Source organism: Cervus canadensis, chromosome 24 (assembly GCF_019320065.1).
Source record: "Cervus canadensis isolate Bull #8, Minnesota chromosome 24, ASM1932006v1, whole genome shotgun sequence".
Taxonomy (NCBI): domain Eukaryota; kingdom Metazoa; phylum Chordata; class Mammalia; order Artiodactyla; family Cervidae; genus Cervus; species Cervus canadensis.
In genome coordinates, this window is record NC_057409.1 from 46,472,283 (window position 1) to 46,487,223 (window position 14,941).

Sequence of the window (14,941 nt, forward strand, 5' to 3'; positions counted from 1 at the left end):
ATTTATACATTATTTTGAATTCATTTATTCCCAGTACCTAAAGCAGCACTTCTTCAACTTCAATGTATACCAAAATTCTCTTGAATATCTTGATTTAAATACAGTTTCAGATTCAGTGGGTCAGGTTTGGGAGCTAAGATTCTGCATTTCTAACATACTCTTCAATATGCCACTGGTCTGCAGAACTCACTTTGAGTAGCAAGGATCCAACATCTTTCAGAATGTGCAACGTACAGGTCGTTCAGGGAATGTATTTTCGGTCTGTCCTTTAGCCAAATAAAACAATAAGGGAAAGGCAATTCTGCACTTTAGAATTGTTCTGATCACTGTGTTTTGTTGATGTGCATGTTTTTTTTTTTATGAAAATGGCAACTTCAGGTAAACATGACTGAGCCTCAGACTCTCATCTGTTACTATTATTTCTTACTCTGTTTGTAATATTCAGAAAACTCTCCAAGCATTCTGTTTGCTGGTGAGCAAGCTGCTCCTTCATTAGAGAGGCTATGCAGAGAGAAATGAAGTCAATACAGCATCCAAGATAGTGTCCATTATTTCTTCTTATCACAGATGTGGAAAGTGTTCCATGAATTCCTAGGAATTTTTTGAGAAGTATTTCTCAGCCACTAATCACAATGGTATTTATATTCTAGCCTGCAAACCCTTGCATAATGTGGCCCCTGCCTAACGCTCTTCTACTGCTTCTCTTTCCCTTGGGGAGTGACAGTAACCTTCTTTTAACTTCTTCAATATGTCTGGGGCTTTTGCACTTACTGCTTCCTTTGTTTTACACACTTTGGCACTCTCCACCCTGAATCCTAGCACCCAATTATCTCCTGCTTAATACATACACATATTATACCTATGCAAGTCTCAGGTCAAAGGACTCCTACAACTCAATAGCAACAAACCAAATACTCCAATTAAAAAATAGGCAGAGTGGCTTATTCATGTTGATGTATGGCAGACACCATCACAATACTGCAAAGTAATTATCCTCCAATTAAAAATAAAATAAAGACTGTAATATTTTATTTAATTTTTTTTGTAATATTTTAAAAAATAGAGAATCTGAATAAACATTTTTCTAAAGAAGAAATAAATACACACTGCCAACAGGTATAGGAAAAGATACTCAACATCACTAATCATCTGGGAAATGCAAATCAAAACCACAGTGAGATATCACCCACACCTGTCAGACTGGACAAGTTTGCTCAATTGTGTCCAACCCTTTGTGACCCAGTGGTCTATAGCCTGCCAGGCTCTGCCATTCTTGGGGTTTTCCAGGCAAGAATACTGGAGTGGGTTGCCATTTCCTTCTCCAGGGGATCTTTCCAACCCAGGGATCAAACCTGGGTCTCTCACACTGCAGGCAGACTCTTTACCATCTGAGCCGCCAGGGAAGACACTGCCTGTCAGAATGGCTATTATCAAAAAGACAAATAACAGTACTGGCAAGGATATAAAGAAAAGGGAATGCTTGTGTACTGTTGGTGGGAATGTAAATTGGTACAACCACTATAGAAAATGGGGCTTCCCAGGTGGCTCAAAGGGTAAAGAATCCACCTGCAATGAGGGAGACCTGGGTTCAATCCCTGGGTCAGGAAGCTCCCCGAAGAAGGGCATGTCAACCCACTTCAGTACTCTTGTCTGGAGAATCCCATGAACAGAGGAGCCTGGTGGGCTGCTGTCCATGGGGTCGTAAAGAGTTGGACACTACTGAGCGACTAACACACTACGGAAAACAGTATGGCAGTTCCCCCAAAAAATAAAAATAGAATCGCCATGTGATCTGGTAGTGATCATTTCTCAATATATACAAAAAATGAGTCATTATGTTGCATAGCTGAAACTAATATAATGTTATGTGTCAATTATACCTCAAAGATAACCCCACATGGATTCTCCCCCGGTAAATTCCAGCTAGAATTTAACCAGCTTGAGGTAAATTTCTCCTTGAACCTTATGCGTGCGTGCTAAGTCGCTTCATTTATGTCTGATTTTTTGTGAGCCTATGGACCGCCTACCTCCAGTCTCCTCTGTCCATGAGATTCTCCAGGCAAGAATACTGGAGTGGGTTGCCGTGCCCTCCTCCAGGGGACCATCCCAACCCAGGGATTGAACCCATGTCTCTCGCATCTCCTGTATTGGTAGGCAGATTCTTTACCGCTAGCACCACCTAGGAAGTCCCCTAGAAACGGATACTTTTTTCCAAATCAGTGAACATAACTAGCAGTTATGGACTTGTTTCCTCCCTCAAGTATTTAATGTCTCCCACTGCACAAGAAGCTCCACAAATACAGGAACTGGGTCTCCGTGTCACCATGCCAAACACAGTTCCTGCCATATGACTGGGATCTCTCAGTAAACAGCTGGGGAAGGGAAGCTTGATGATTTCCTTTTTATTAATACATGTGCCTTGCACTTGTACGGAGCCCTCTAACAGGCATTTATAAAGCTCTTAGAATGGCCAGGGAAGGGTTTTAATGTACGCATTATCCCCCCCAACTGTAAGATCATTATTAACACAGTAGAATTCTAGAATGCAAGGGCTAAAAGGGATCTAAATTTATGGTAGGACAACCTGAGGAAGAAGGAGACTGACTTGCTTACTATCACTCAACAAGTTAGGGTCCGAGGGAGACAGCACTTAGAGCCCTTGACCCGCAAACATATGATCATCCTATAGCACATATTTATATCACAGAGGAATTGATAGCAGATATAGGCAAGAAAAGATAGCAGATATTTTCAGGTCTCATTGAATGTTGAACTATACAACCATGAACTTTACAATCTATGACTAATACCTATAGTAGAAGGTGAATTTAGACTATCAAAATAGTCAGTATTCCCCCCAATTTATGTCTTTTTAAAAATCTTTCCAGACTAATGCCACTTAAATCTTTTCACTCCCATCAGTTCAGGACTCCTATAGATCCCATGGGGCATCCTGTAGATGTATATACATTGTGACCAGCCAGAATTTGTTTTGAACTCCTTTATATATTTTTGATACTTGGATTATCCATCTTTCTTATGGGTTAAGATTTCCCTTTAAATTGTTAATTCCTAAGGGCCAGAGGCATTTTATCTACAATTTATCCTGTAACACTTCACGTGTTATATCATAATATATATTGTTCACTGACTTTACCACCAGAAAAATGAAGATCAAATGGTATAACTTTTTTACCCAAAAGTAAAATTCATTTATCTGCCCAATTTTTCCTTTTCAAAGATATTTCCTAAATTTGAAATTTATATTCTATACCAATTATTTAATTCATGACTCACTTTAATATTCTCAGAGGCTCTATTTCCCCAGCATAAAATAACATAAGAAATCATGCAATAAAGCCCATCAGTGTGGTGGTTAATTCTGATAATAAGTATTTAGAACGCTTAAAGATGCTGCTGAGGGAAACACACATGAGTTCCACATATGAAAAGCCTTTAAGCAATTTGCCAACCCTTCATATGTCACTCTATGACAACCTAATATTAATGAATCCATGTCTTGAGGGGAATTCTGAATTAAGTGATAGTTTTTATTAATTCCTCAAACTGCTCTGGCCTAGTGAACCACGGGCTTTAACTACAGAAGGTAGGGAGCGTGGGCTCTGGCCCAAACGCTGTCAGAAGATAAGAAATGGCTCTGACAGACATCAATCTGTTCCTGTTCACGGGGCTGTCTCTTCCACTCCTTCTCCTTCCAGTTATTAAGCAACAGTGTCAGTCATGGGCCCGCTCCTCTTTTCTCTTTTTATTAATGATTTAACATGGATATGTCATTACCGCTCTATACATCTTTATGCAGATGGCACGACTGTGCATTTTAATGGCAAATCTGTTTCTCACTTAACTACTGAACTGCAAAAAGACTTTGGCAGAATGGTTCCAGGAAAACAAACTGGTTTTAAAAGCAGCAAAAACTACAACAATGGTTTTTGGCTCTCCTGCTCTTCAGAGCTTGAATAGTGATTACTTTAAAAGCCAGAATGATTTGAGAAAATGGCTTATTAGAGGCAATTTTAAAATATTAGTTTGAGTTTGAGTATATTATATTGTTTTTTGAAAAGTTAGAAAACTAGACTAGAGAAAGAATTTTCTTGGCTTTACGCTATACAGGTTTTTTTAAACCGTATGTAATATTTCTCATTTACTAATTAATACTAGTGGTAATTTTTCTTTTATTCAATTTTCTAAAGACCAACCATTAAAAAATGAATTGATGTTAAAAATCTTATTTTTTAAAGTATGTATTCAATGAATATAAACTACACCTAATAATATAATTTCTAAGAATGGAAAGCACATGAAGCTTATATAATTTGGGACTGACTTTGGTTATATAAAATAAGTCATAACTCATGTTCTAATCTGTATAAGATGATTTTTAAATTCTATGCTTTGAAAATATCAACCCATAACTGTGTGCTTTTCTGCCTGTCTGTCTCTTTCTCTCCCCTATGTTTATTCAGTATATAACTTATAAATATCAGTAAAATTTCTTTAAAATCAAGTTTTTCTTGACTGTTACAGTGTATATGGTCATTGTAGCTACTTTTTAAAGAGTACTAATTTTTGAATAATTATGTATGCCCACTGTTGAAAATATAGAGAAAAAACAAAAAGAAATGAAAATTCTTCCATATTCTTACTACCCAGACTGTGTTTATTTTTCTTTATTTCTCGTGTAATTTACAGATCAGGAGGATGCTCAAAAACAGTTAATACTAGAAAGAGCCCTGATGATCCTCTAGCCCAGAGATTTCTTAACTTGCATTAATTTTGTGATTCTTTCATTATCCAACAGTCATTATGCAAAACAATCAAATAGGATCTGTCCTAGTGAGAAGAAAACCAGATATCTGCTTATTTTATTCCCTCTTCTCTTCTTCCATTTCCTAGAACAAAAATTGGAAGTTAGTTTACTAGCTCAGTTCTCTTATTTTCAGGTAAGAAAAACTATTTCCAGAGTGGTTGCTGACTTGTCCAAGGTCACACTGCTAATAAAAGAAAAAAAGATCTCTGCCGGCTTTGTATCAAGTATATTTCAAAAGTATTGTATTCAGACAGGATCCTTACTCTAAAAGCATCCACGATAGACTGCAGGGCCAATTATTGCCAGAGGGTGCAATATGTAAGAACTTAAAAAGAACTAATGGGAGGGTAATGGGACCTAAAGTGTTGCATATATTTAATTTGAAAACGGAAACTTCCAATAAAAATCTAGTCTTATAGGAGGTACAGGTTGAAAACTACTGCTTTGTTTGTTTTGTTTTTTGTTTTTTATGGTTTTCTACCAGTCTTCATCTCAGTTCAGTTCAGTAGCTCAGTCATGTCCAACTCTTTGTGACCCCATGAACTGCAGCACACCAGGCCTTCCTGTCCATCACCAACTCCCGGAGTCCACCCAAACCCATGTCCATTGAGTCGGTGATGCCATCCAACCATCTCATCCTGTGTCGTCCCCTTCTCTTCCCACCTTCAATCTTTCCCAGCATCAAGGTCCTTTCAAATGAGTCAGTTCTTCACATCAGGTGGCCAAAGCACTGGAGTTTCAGCTTCAGCATCAGTCCTTCCAGTAAATATTCAGGAATGATTTTCTTTAGAATGGACTGGTTGGAACTACTTGCAGTCCAAGGGACTCTCAAAAATCTTCTCCCACACCACAGCTCAAAAGCATCAATTCTTCAGTGCTCAGCTTTCTTTATAGTCAAATTCTTATATCCATATATGACTATGGAAAAACCATAGCTTTGACAAGACAGACCTTTGTTCACAAAGTAATGTCTCTGCTTTTTAATATGCTGTCTAGGTTGGTCATAACTTTTCTTCCAAGGAGCAAGGGTCTTTTAATTTCATGGCTGCAGTCACCATCTGCAGTGATATTGGAGCCCCAAAAAACAGTCTGACACTGTTTCCATTGTTTCCCCACCTATTTGTCATGAAGTAATGGGACCAGATACCATGATCTTAGTTTTCTGAGTGTTGAGTTTTAAGCCAACTTTTTCACTCTCCTCTCACTTTCACCAAGAGGCTCTTTAGTTCTTCTTCACTTTCTGCCGCAAGGGTGGTGTCACCTGCATATCTGAGGTTATTGCTATTTCTCCCAGCAATCTCGATTCCAGCTTGTGCTTCATCCAGCCCAGTGTTTCGCATGATGTACTCTGCATATAAGTTAAATAAGCAGGGTGACAATATACAGCCATAATGTACTCCTTTCCCAATTTGGAATTAGTCTGTTGTTCCATGTCCAGTTCTAACTGTTGCTTCCTGACCTGCATCCAGGTTTCTCAAGAGGCAGATCAGGTGATCTGGTATTCCCAACTCTTGAGGAATCTTCCACAGTTTGTTGTGATACCCACAGCCAAAGGCTTTGGCATAGTCAATAAAGCAAAAATAGATGTTTTTCTGGAACTCTCTTTCTTTTTCAATGATCCAGTGGATGTTGGCAATTTGATCTCTGGTTCCTCTGCCTTTTCTACATCCAGCTTAAACATCTGTAAGTTCATGGTTCACATACTATTGAAACCTGGGTTGGAGAATTTCGAGCATTACTTTGCTAGCATGTGAGATGAGTGCAAATGTGCAGTAGTTTGAGCATTCTTTGTCATTGCCTTTCTTTGGGATTGGAATGAAAACACCTTTTCCAGTCCTATGGCCACTGCTGAGTTTTCCAAATTTGCTGACATAGTGAGTGCAGCACTATCACAACATCATCTTTGAGGTTTTGAAACAGCTCAACTGGAATTCCATCACCTCCACTAGCTTTGTTCATAGTGATGCTTCTTAAGGCCCACTTGACCCCACATTCCAGGATATCTGGCTCTAGGTGAGTGATCACACCATTGTCGTTATCTGGGTTGTGAAGATCTTTTTTGTATAGTTCTTCTGTGTGTTCTTGCTACCTTTTAATATCTTCTGGTTCTGTTGGGTCCATACCATTTCTTTCCTTTATTGAGCCCATCTTTGCATGAAATGTTCCCTTGGTATCTCTAATTTTCTTGAAGAGATCTCTAGTCTTTCCCATTCTGTTGTTTTCCTCTATTTCTTTGCATTGATCACTGAGGAAGGTTGTCTTATCTCTCCTTGCTCTTCTTTGTAGATCTGCATTCAGATGGGCATGTCTTTCCTTTTCTCCTTTGTCTTTCACTTCTCTTCTTTTCACAGCTATTTGTAAAGCCTCCTCAGACAACCATTTTGCCTTTTTTGCATTTCTTTTTCTTGGGGAAGGTCTTGATCCCTGCCTTCTGTATAGTGTCATGAACCTCCATCCATAGTTCTTCAGGCACTCTATCACATCTAATCTTTGAATCTCTTTGTCACTTCCACTGTATAATCGTAAGGGATTTGATTTAGGCCATACCTGAATGGTCATTTTGGAAACATTTATACTTGCTTTAGCCTAACTTAGTAGAAATCCAAAAGCATCATGAAGTGACGTAAAAGGCCCACTTCCTCTTATTTCTCTCTTTTGATCTTGAGGATATTACAAGCAATACTTGCCTAGGTCAAAAACAAAAGAATAATAATGCTCCCCAGTGGAATCTCCATCAAAGGAATAAATGTACGTGAGTGCACACACATGAGAGGGAGGCAGGGAGATAGAAAGAGAACACACACATAGAGTATACTCTAATGGAAATTAAATCATTAGTGTAGGAACAGTGCAATGCACACAGTCTATAAAGTCAAAGTACTGTCAGCCTCAAAGCATGTAACTTTAAATGCTAGAAAATAATGCCAGGCCAAAAGTAAAATTCCTTAAGGAATCCCACAGAAGACTAGTCCAAGTATAGCACATAAAATTAAAGTATGTTAAGATCACAGGTCTTAAAGCGTGTGAATTTTATTCTGTTGGCAGGTGAGTACTTATCTCCTGAGATAAAAACCAAATTTGTGCTTGCTTAGGAAAAATTTGGGAGTGGATAAGGCATTAAGACTTCTAGTCTAATGGAACATGCATCAATCCTCACTCACATGGTAGCTGAGCACACTCCTATTTATATCACCTACCACAGCTTGTGAATAGTGGCATCTATAATCATAAATCAGGAAGAAGTTGTTTCAAGTACAGTGTATATATATATTAAAAGCATCACTTAAAGTATTCTTTCATGACAAAGTATAATGTCATTTTTGTTTTATCATAAATAAAGAGAATGCAAGATAAATTCTTGGCACAAAGTTACCTGCCAAAAAGTAAATGTTGTTTGAATTTATCGTAAGTGATGGATTACCATTGTTAGGATTTTCTGATACACTGAGTTGGTTGATCATATCTTTTTATAGGCTACGTTGCCTTCTTTTCCTTTATTCCCCTTCATTTGTGACACAAAAACGCTCTACATGAATGGGTAGATCTCAAGGGACTGATACTGTGATGAATTAATTTTGCAAAATCTTTAAGTTTTTTTTTTAATTTCCACATGTATATCATCTTCTTTGTGTGGAAGAAAATGATTGGCAGGATTGTGTTCTATATGATAATAAATTCTTTTTTTAATGTTCAGTAATTCATCAATGTATTAAAAGTCTATTTAGCACCTATTTTGTGCCAGGCACTGTGGGCACAGACAAACCAGATTAAGGCCTTGTCCCCACCAAGTTCAGCTTCTAGTGGATTGAGTGACAAGCCAGCAAGCAAATACTACAAATATATCCATAAGATGCCAGATGGTAAGTGCTATAAAAACATTCAGGCCTATAAGAGCAAAGAGAGTGAGTCACTGTGGGTCAAATATTATTTTATGTGTTGGTCAGATGTATAGGACTTCTGAAATAGATGGCACTAGTGGTAAAGAACCCACCTGCCAATGCGGGAGACAAAAGAGACAAGGGTTCGATCTCTGGGTCTGGAAGAACCTCTGGAGGAGGGCATGGCGACCCACTCCAGTGTTCTTGCCTGGAGGATCCTATGGACAGAGGATCCTGGCAGGCTACGGCCCATAGGGTCTCAAAGGGTCTCAAACTGAAGCAACTTAGCATGCGTGCACGCGTGCACACACCCACACACATAGGTTAGGTTAGGGGAACAAACCATTGATGAAAGAAAGGACACACAATCTCATTAATCTTGAGAAACTGAAATTACAAACAACAATAAGGGAACAATGTGATCAGAATGGTTTCTGAAGAAGTGTACTTTTTCAGCAATAGAAATTTAAAAATATATGTTTATTTATTGGACTGTGCTGGGTCTTCATTGCAGCATGCAGGGTCTTTAGTTGAGGCATGCAGAATCTTAGATCTAGTTCCCCAACTGGGGGTAGAACCCACCTCCCCTGCATAGGGAGTGTGGATTCTCAGCTACTGGCCCACTGAGGAACTCCTGGCAATAGGAATTTTAATTTGGGTTCTAAACTTTCCAAGTTTGTTCAAAAATCAGATTCCAAGCGTTTTTAAATGCTGAAGTAACTGTCATTTTGGAACAAAGAAATTATTAGAAATGCAGTTGAAAGGACAGTGCTCATATGCTCCACCTAAATGGTTTCTTGGTTCTTAGTTTTGAAAATAATCCCAGGGGGGCAGTGATGCCTTCAGAAACCAAAGGGCTACCAGCTTTTAAGGTAAGGAAACTGCCATCCTAAAAAGGCTTCTTTGAACATTCAACTATTTGGCTCTTTCCTATCCACTGAGGAAGGGTTATGCATTAATAAATCATCTTCAATGTTAGGTTTGCATGGCACTTAACGCTCAGTTTCTTAAAATGAACACTGGTTTTAAAATGAGCTTGACAACTCACTTTGAGAATAATTTCAGAAAGGCAAATCAAATATATTCTTGAATACAATTAGTTAATACTTTCTTCTAGAAGTTATTGCTAATCACAAGATATTTTATAATTATATGATGCACATATATTTAGAAAAATATAGTTATGTGTATTATTCTCATTATATAAATTTTCTCCTTTGATTGGGAAACTACTATAGGGTGTTAAATTTATGATTTATCCTAGTAGATAGAAAATAGAATTCATTTTAGTTTTAGCTTGTCAGTTTATTACATATCCAGACCCATATAGACAGCAAGCCATCCGAATTACATAAACACTTGGTCTTACTTTTAGTAGAATCACTGTGAACTGATACTTTGTTTTAGCTAGAGTTTGTAATCTAGATGTCATCAACATCTCCTGAAATATGCTTTAAAAGATCTGGATTTATGATATATGTGGAGAGAGAGTCATATTGGCCAAGATCCAACCAAGGCATTAAAATTTATAGGTGGATCTTCCAAAATAGAGAATAAAATCCTCTTTGTGTATAAATTGTTTTATTAGATAATGTGTTGTTGCCACAATATTTCAATTTCAGGTAGAAGGCATTTTAATTAATTTGTGGGTTAAAATACCTATAAATTTTAATGAAGATAAAATCCACCTTGGAGCTAGATGCATCTTAGCCAGGCTACATGTGGAGCAGGTCCTTGAACCAGACCTCGTATCAGGACTCATGCTACTCTAACGAGACTTCTTAGAGGTATAGGCTAACGAAAATTTCTGCATCAGGACTCCAGTAATCTCAGCTAGTAAAATGAAATTTAGTATACCTGAAGTTAAGACTTCAAGAATTCTCAGATACTCTTGACTGACTAAATAGTACATGCATGATCTTACAGAAAACCAGAGCAGATCTTGCTAGGAGCTAATTTACCTAAACTCCTATGACTGGAAGGAAGAAACTTTTGCATTGCTCAAAAGTAGCCATTTTTATTGGTTCAATCTATTATTTGCATCAACTGAGCCTCAGTTTCCTGACCAACAGTTCAGAAAATAAGGGGATTAGATTAATCACTAAGATCTTTTATAACTCAAAATATCTAAAATTTATTTTTCTGAGTTCTGTCTTCATATCCATTCTCTCTTAAAGAAGAATTATATTTTCAAAATTATCATCTGTTACAATATAAGTGGACTACCAAGGAACCCAGAGGAAGGACAGACATTTACCATGTTGGAGAGAGGTAAGATGAAGGACAAAGGTATGGAGAAATAATTGGTCTCAGAAATAGTGTCAATTAAAAGATAATAAATTCAAAGAAATAATAGATTTTATCTCAAGATAAAATAAGTACTAATTATTTAATATAACAAATACATCTAGTGTTTTAAAGCCAGGAAATAGATGGGGAAACAGTGGCTGACTTTATTTTTTGGGACTCCAAAATCACTGCAGATGGTGACTGCAGTCATGAAGTTAAAAGACGCTTTCTCCTTGGAAGGAAAGTTAAGTTATGACCAACCTAAACAGCATATTAAAAAGCAGAGACATTACTTTACCAACAAAGGTCCATCTTGTCAAGGCTATGGTTTTTCCAGTGGTCATATATGGATGTGAGTTGGACTATAAAGAAGGCTGAGCACCAAAGAATTGATGCTTTTGTACTATGATGTTGGAGAAGATTCTTGAGAGTCCCTTGGACTGCAAGGAGATCCAACCAGTCCACCCTAAAGGAGATCAGTCCTGAGTGTTCATTGGAAGGACTGATGCTGAAGCTGAAACTCCAATCCTTTGGCCACCTGATGTAAAGAGCTGAGTCATTTGAAAAGACCCTGATGCTGGGAAAGATTGAAGGTGGGAAGAGAAGGAGATGACAAAGGATGAGATGGTTGCATGGCATCACCGACTCAATGGAAATGAGTTTGATTAGACTCCAGGAGTTGGTGATGTACAGGAAGGCCTGGCATGCTGTGGTCCATGGGGTCGCCAAAGAGTCGGACATGACTGAGCAACTGAACTGAACTGAGTGATATACCTGTGAATATATCAATTTGGGAAAACACATGTTCTTCAAGGCCAGTTGCTTAGTCTTTCAAAAGGTTTCATGTATAGTCTTTCCTGGTGTTGCAAATCTCCAGCTGGGAGTTCCTCCTTATTTCACACCAATTTACTGCACAGCTAACCAACTATTACACGTGAGTACAGTTTCTCTCAACATATTCTTCTACCAACTGATCTATAAAATACCACTTTCATCATATCATATAACTTTTTACTTACAAATTGGCACCTGTAATCTACCTTTACAAGGATTAAATTATGAGCCACTGCAGCTGCCAACCTTCAATACCCCCTGAAAGGAGTTCAGAGTGGAGATCAGAAATGAGGCACTCTGTGCTCTGGGAAAAACTGGCAGAACAGGTCTTCAGATAGTTAGATATTTTCAGAAGAAGATTTAATGAGTTCAATTCTTACATCTCCTCATGCCTAGAAGAGCAGTAACATCCTTCATGGTGAACACCGCTCATCATGGCTAGTATTAACCTTCATGGGACCAGCAGAAACCTTCTGCAAAAAACATATGCCTGATTGTATGTACTCCCCTTTCACCAAAATCACATATCTACTGGCATTTCCCCCTACTGCTTCGGAGAGGATTTTCAGTGCTGTCTGAATTGCTGTCTTCCGGGCTATAGTCCTCATTTTGCCCCAAATAAAATTCAACTCTCACGCTGTGCTTTTTTTTTTTTTTTTTAAATCAACAGCTTCCTACAATTCCTTCACAGGATTCTCATTTCTGACCAAATTAGACTAAACACAAATACCTTATTTCCTTAATGTGGAATGTTAGTCTTACTTGTCTGCCCAAATCTCAATGTTCAGGCATCATTCATGCCTGAAGCCCCACTCATCCTATTTTCCCTTACTAAAGACACTTCCTTTTCCCCTTCCAACTATCTGAAGTCCTTTTACCTTCACTTTTAAATTCCCATGTTAAATCCCTTTATTCATGATGTATTCCTTAAATACTTTATTCTTCAATCCTTTCTACTCTAATGTTTGAGGTGGTTTTGAATGTCTGAAACAGAGGTAAAAAAAACTTAAATTACCAACAGAAGCCTGGAAGTTTATGTAAATAAGTGAAGCAAGCTAGAAGAAGGTAGCATGAAGAGATTGTGGCAAATCTGAGTGTATATATTGCACCTAAATGGGACAGCTCCTACTCAGATCGAACCAACTGTTGCTGTGTGGGAATGCCCACTGTTGCCTGATTTTCCAAAATGAAATCAGAAATCCAGATTTTTTTCTGTGAAATGTCCCTATGTTTAAAACACTATGGGCCAAACAAAGTATGTCTTCATGTCTGCAGGATGAATTTGCATGCAAGACCACCAGCTTGTGGTCCCTGAATCTAGAGCATTTATACTCTGCATTGCACAATAAAATATGAACACACACATTCATGCATCCACCCACCCACACACCCACATATTTGTAGGTTCAATACTGTTTCAGAAAATTAAAGAGGCCTTCTCACTTTCTCTATGAACTCTGAATATTTTCTATATTCTTAAAATGAATAGTCTGATGCTAAGTGTATGGACCAACCACTTAACTGCATAAATGAGCCTTTGCATGTATTTGAAGATTTCACAGCTCTCTGATGATAGGTAAGCCTCATTATGAAGTAGTTACTACACTGTCCTAAAGCAATAGAAATTTATCTCCTTTCAGGGCAGCCAGATCACAGATTTTGATTGATAGGAAAGTCACATTAGACCACATATTTAAATCCTGCCTCAATTTATTACTATTAATACTTGATTAAGTCAATTTATATCTGTCAGCAAATGTCGTATCTGTCACCTTTAATAGTATGGCTCAGATGATATTATTAGTACATGTACTTTATAAGCTCAGTTTTCCAGCATAATTTTGTTTCCTTGAGAGAGATCTCTTTTGTAAGGTTAAATGTCAGACCAACTTATTAAAATTAGGCATGTATAAGGCCTAGCAGATCTCTGCTACTTCAGCAATTAAGTAATTTGGTTTATCAATTAAATAATATGATAATATTTACTAATTCTAATCAATAATGTGATAAATCTTTAATGGCAGGGCCCAAACTCAAGCCCAGGGAGCGGACAAAATCCTGAAAGCAGCTCGACCAAGTGGGATGACTCAAAAGGGCTGCATTTTGGACACAGAAGAATACAAACTGAAGAAGACATCTATAAACATCTAGTCTGGCCCTGTTCAGGTAGTAATCAGGCCAGCCAGCTGGGCTCCCCAGCTTCAGCGTGAGCGGCGGCTCCCTGCCTGTGCTTGGAATGGTCTGGAAGCCAGTCACTGCTGGCTCATCTCCCTAGCCTTCCTTAATGTTGGCCTTGGACTGACTGTGCTGCTGTGAAGACCTTGAAAAATGTCTCGTGCCCACTCTGCTCCTCCCCACCAGGTCCTCACAGATACTGAAGATCTCGATGACCTGTTTCCACACCCATCAAATTCCCCGCTCTTCCTGGGATAAAGTTTATTTCTGGATTAGCAATTGTGGATAGTCTTTATGTCTACTCCATTATGTCTCTGTCTTTTAATTCTCAACATTTTCAGCTCTCAAAAGTCCAACTCCTGCAGTCAGAAGCTTTGACTTATTGACATCAGATTAAATAGACCATCTGGGAGGCCAGAAGTTGACCACTGATTGTCCCCAATGCCAAAAGCCTCCTAAAGGAATGAATTCTTCCAGCTGAACGGATTGTGGGGTGTCACTACCAGAACATGTGGAAAAATAAATACACATTAATTAATATTTTCAAGTGTAAGAAAATGTTCCTGTATGCTGTTCTATCTCCATTTTCAGATGGTGAGTTCCTCCAGGATAAAGATCATGTCTCACTTATTCTTTGGAGCCTCCAACCTGGCACATTAGCAGACATTTAAAAAGTTCTCTTTTTTAGTGAATTATTAAAATAAAAAAAATAGGTTTCTTGATTTGAACTGGATTTTTAAAAAATATTGTGGACTTATTTGGAGAGGACTGTTCAGAGGAAAGTGAAGCTCAAAACTCCCCAAGCCCGGCTTCAGGGATGCATGGACCACGGACTTTACTCTCCAAGCCGGGCTTCAGCGACACGTGAACCACGGACTTTACTCTCCACGCCGGGCTTCAGCAGCACATGGACCACGGACTTTACTCTCCAGGCCGG

The 14,941-nt window shown here is 38.3% G+C and overlaps 1 long non-coding RNA gene across 1 annotated transcript in view; it reads left to right on the top strand.

Moving 5' to 3' along the window:
• Window positions 1–13,974, top strand: part of LOC122426541 — a 28,917-nt gene extending 14,943 nt beyond the window's left edge. Inside the window, exons 2-3 of the long non-coding RNA XR_006265187.1 lie at window positions 10,884–10,977; window positions 13,854–13,974. This is a non-coding gene — a long non-coding RNA (uncharacterized LOC122426541). The remainder of the gene's footprint in view (window positions 1–10,883; window positions 10,978–13,853) is intronic.
• The last annotated feature ends 967 nt before the right edge of the window (window positions 13,975–14,941 follow it).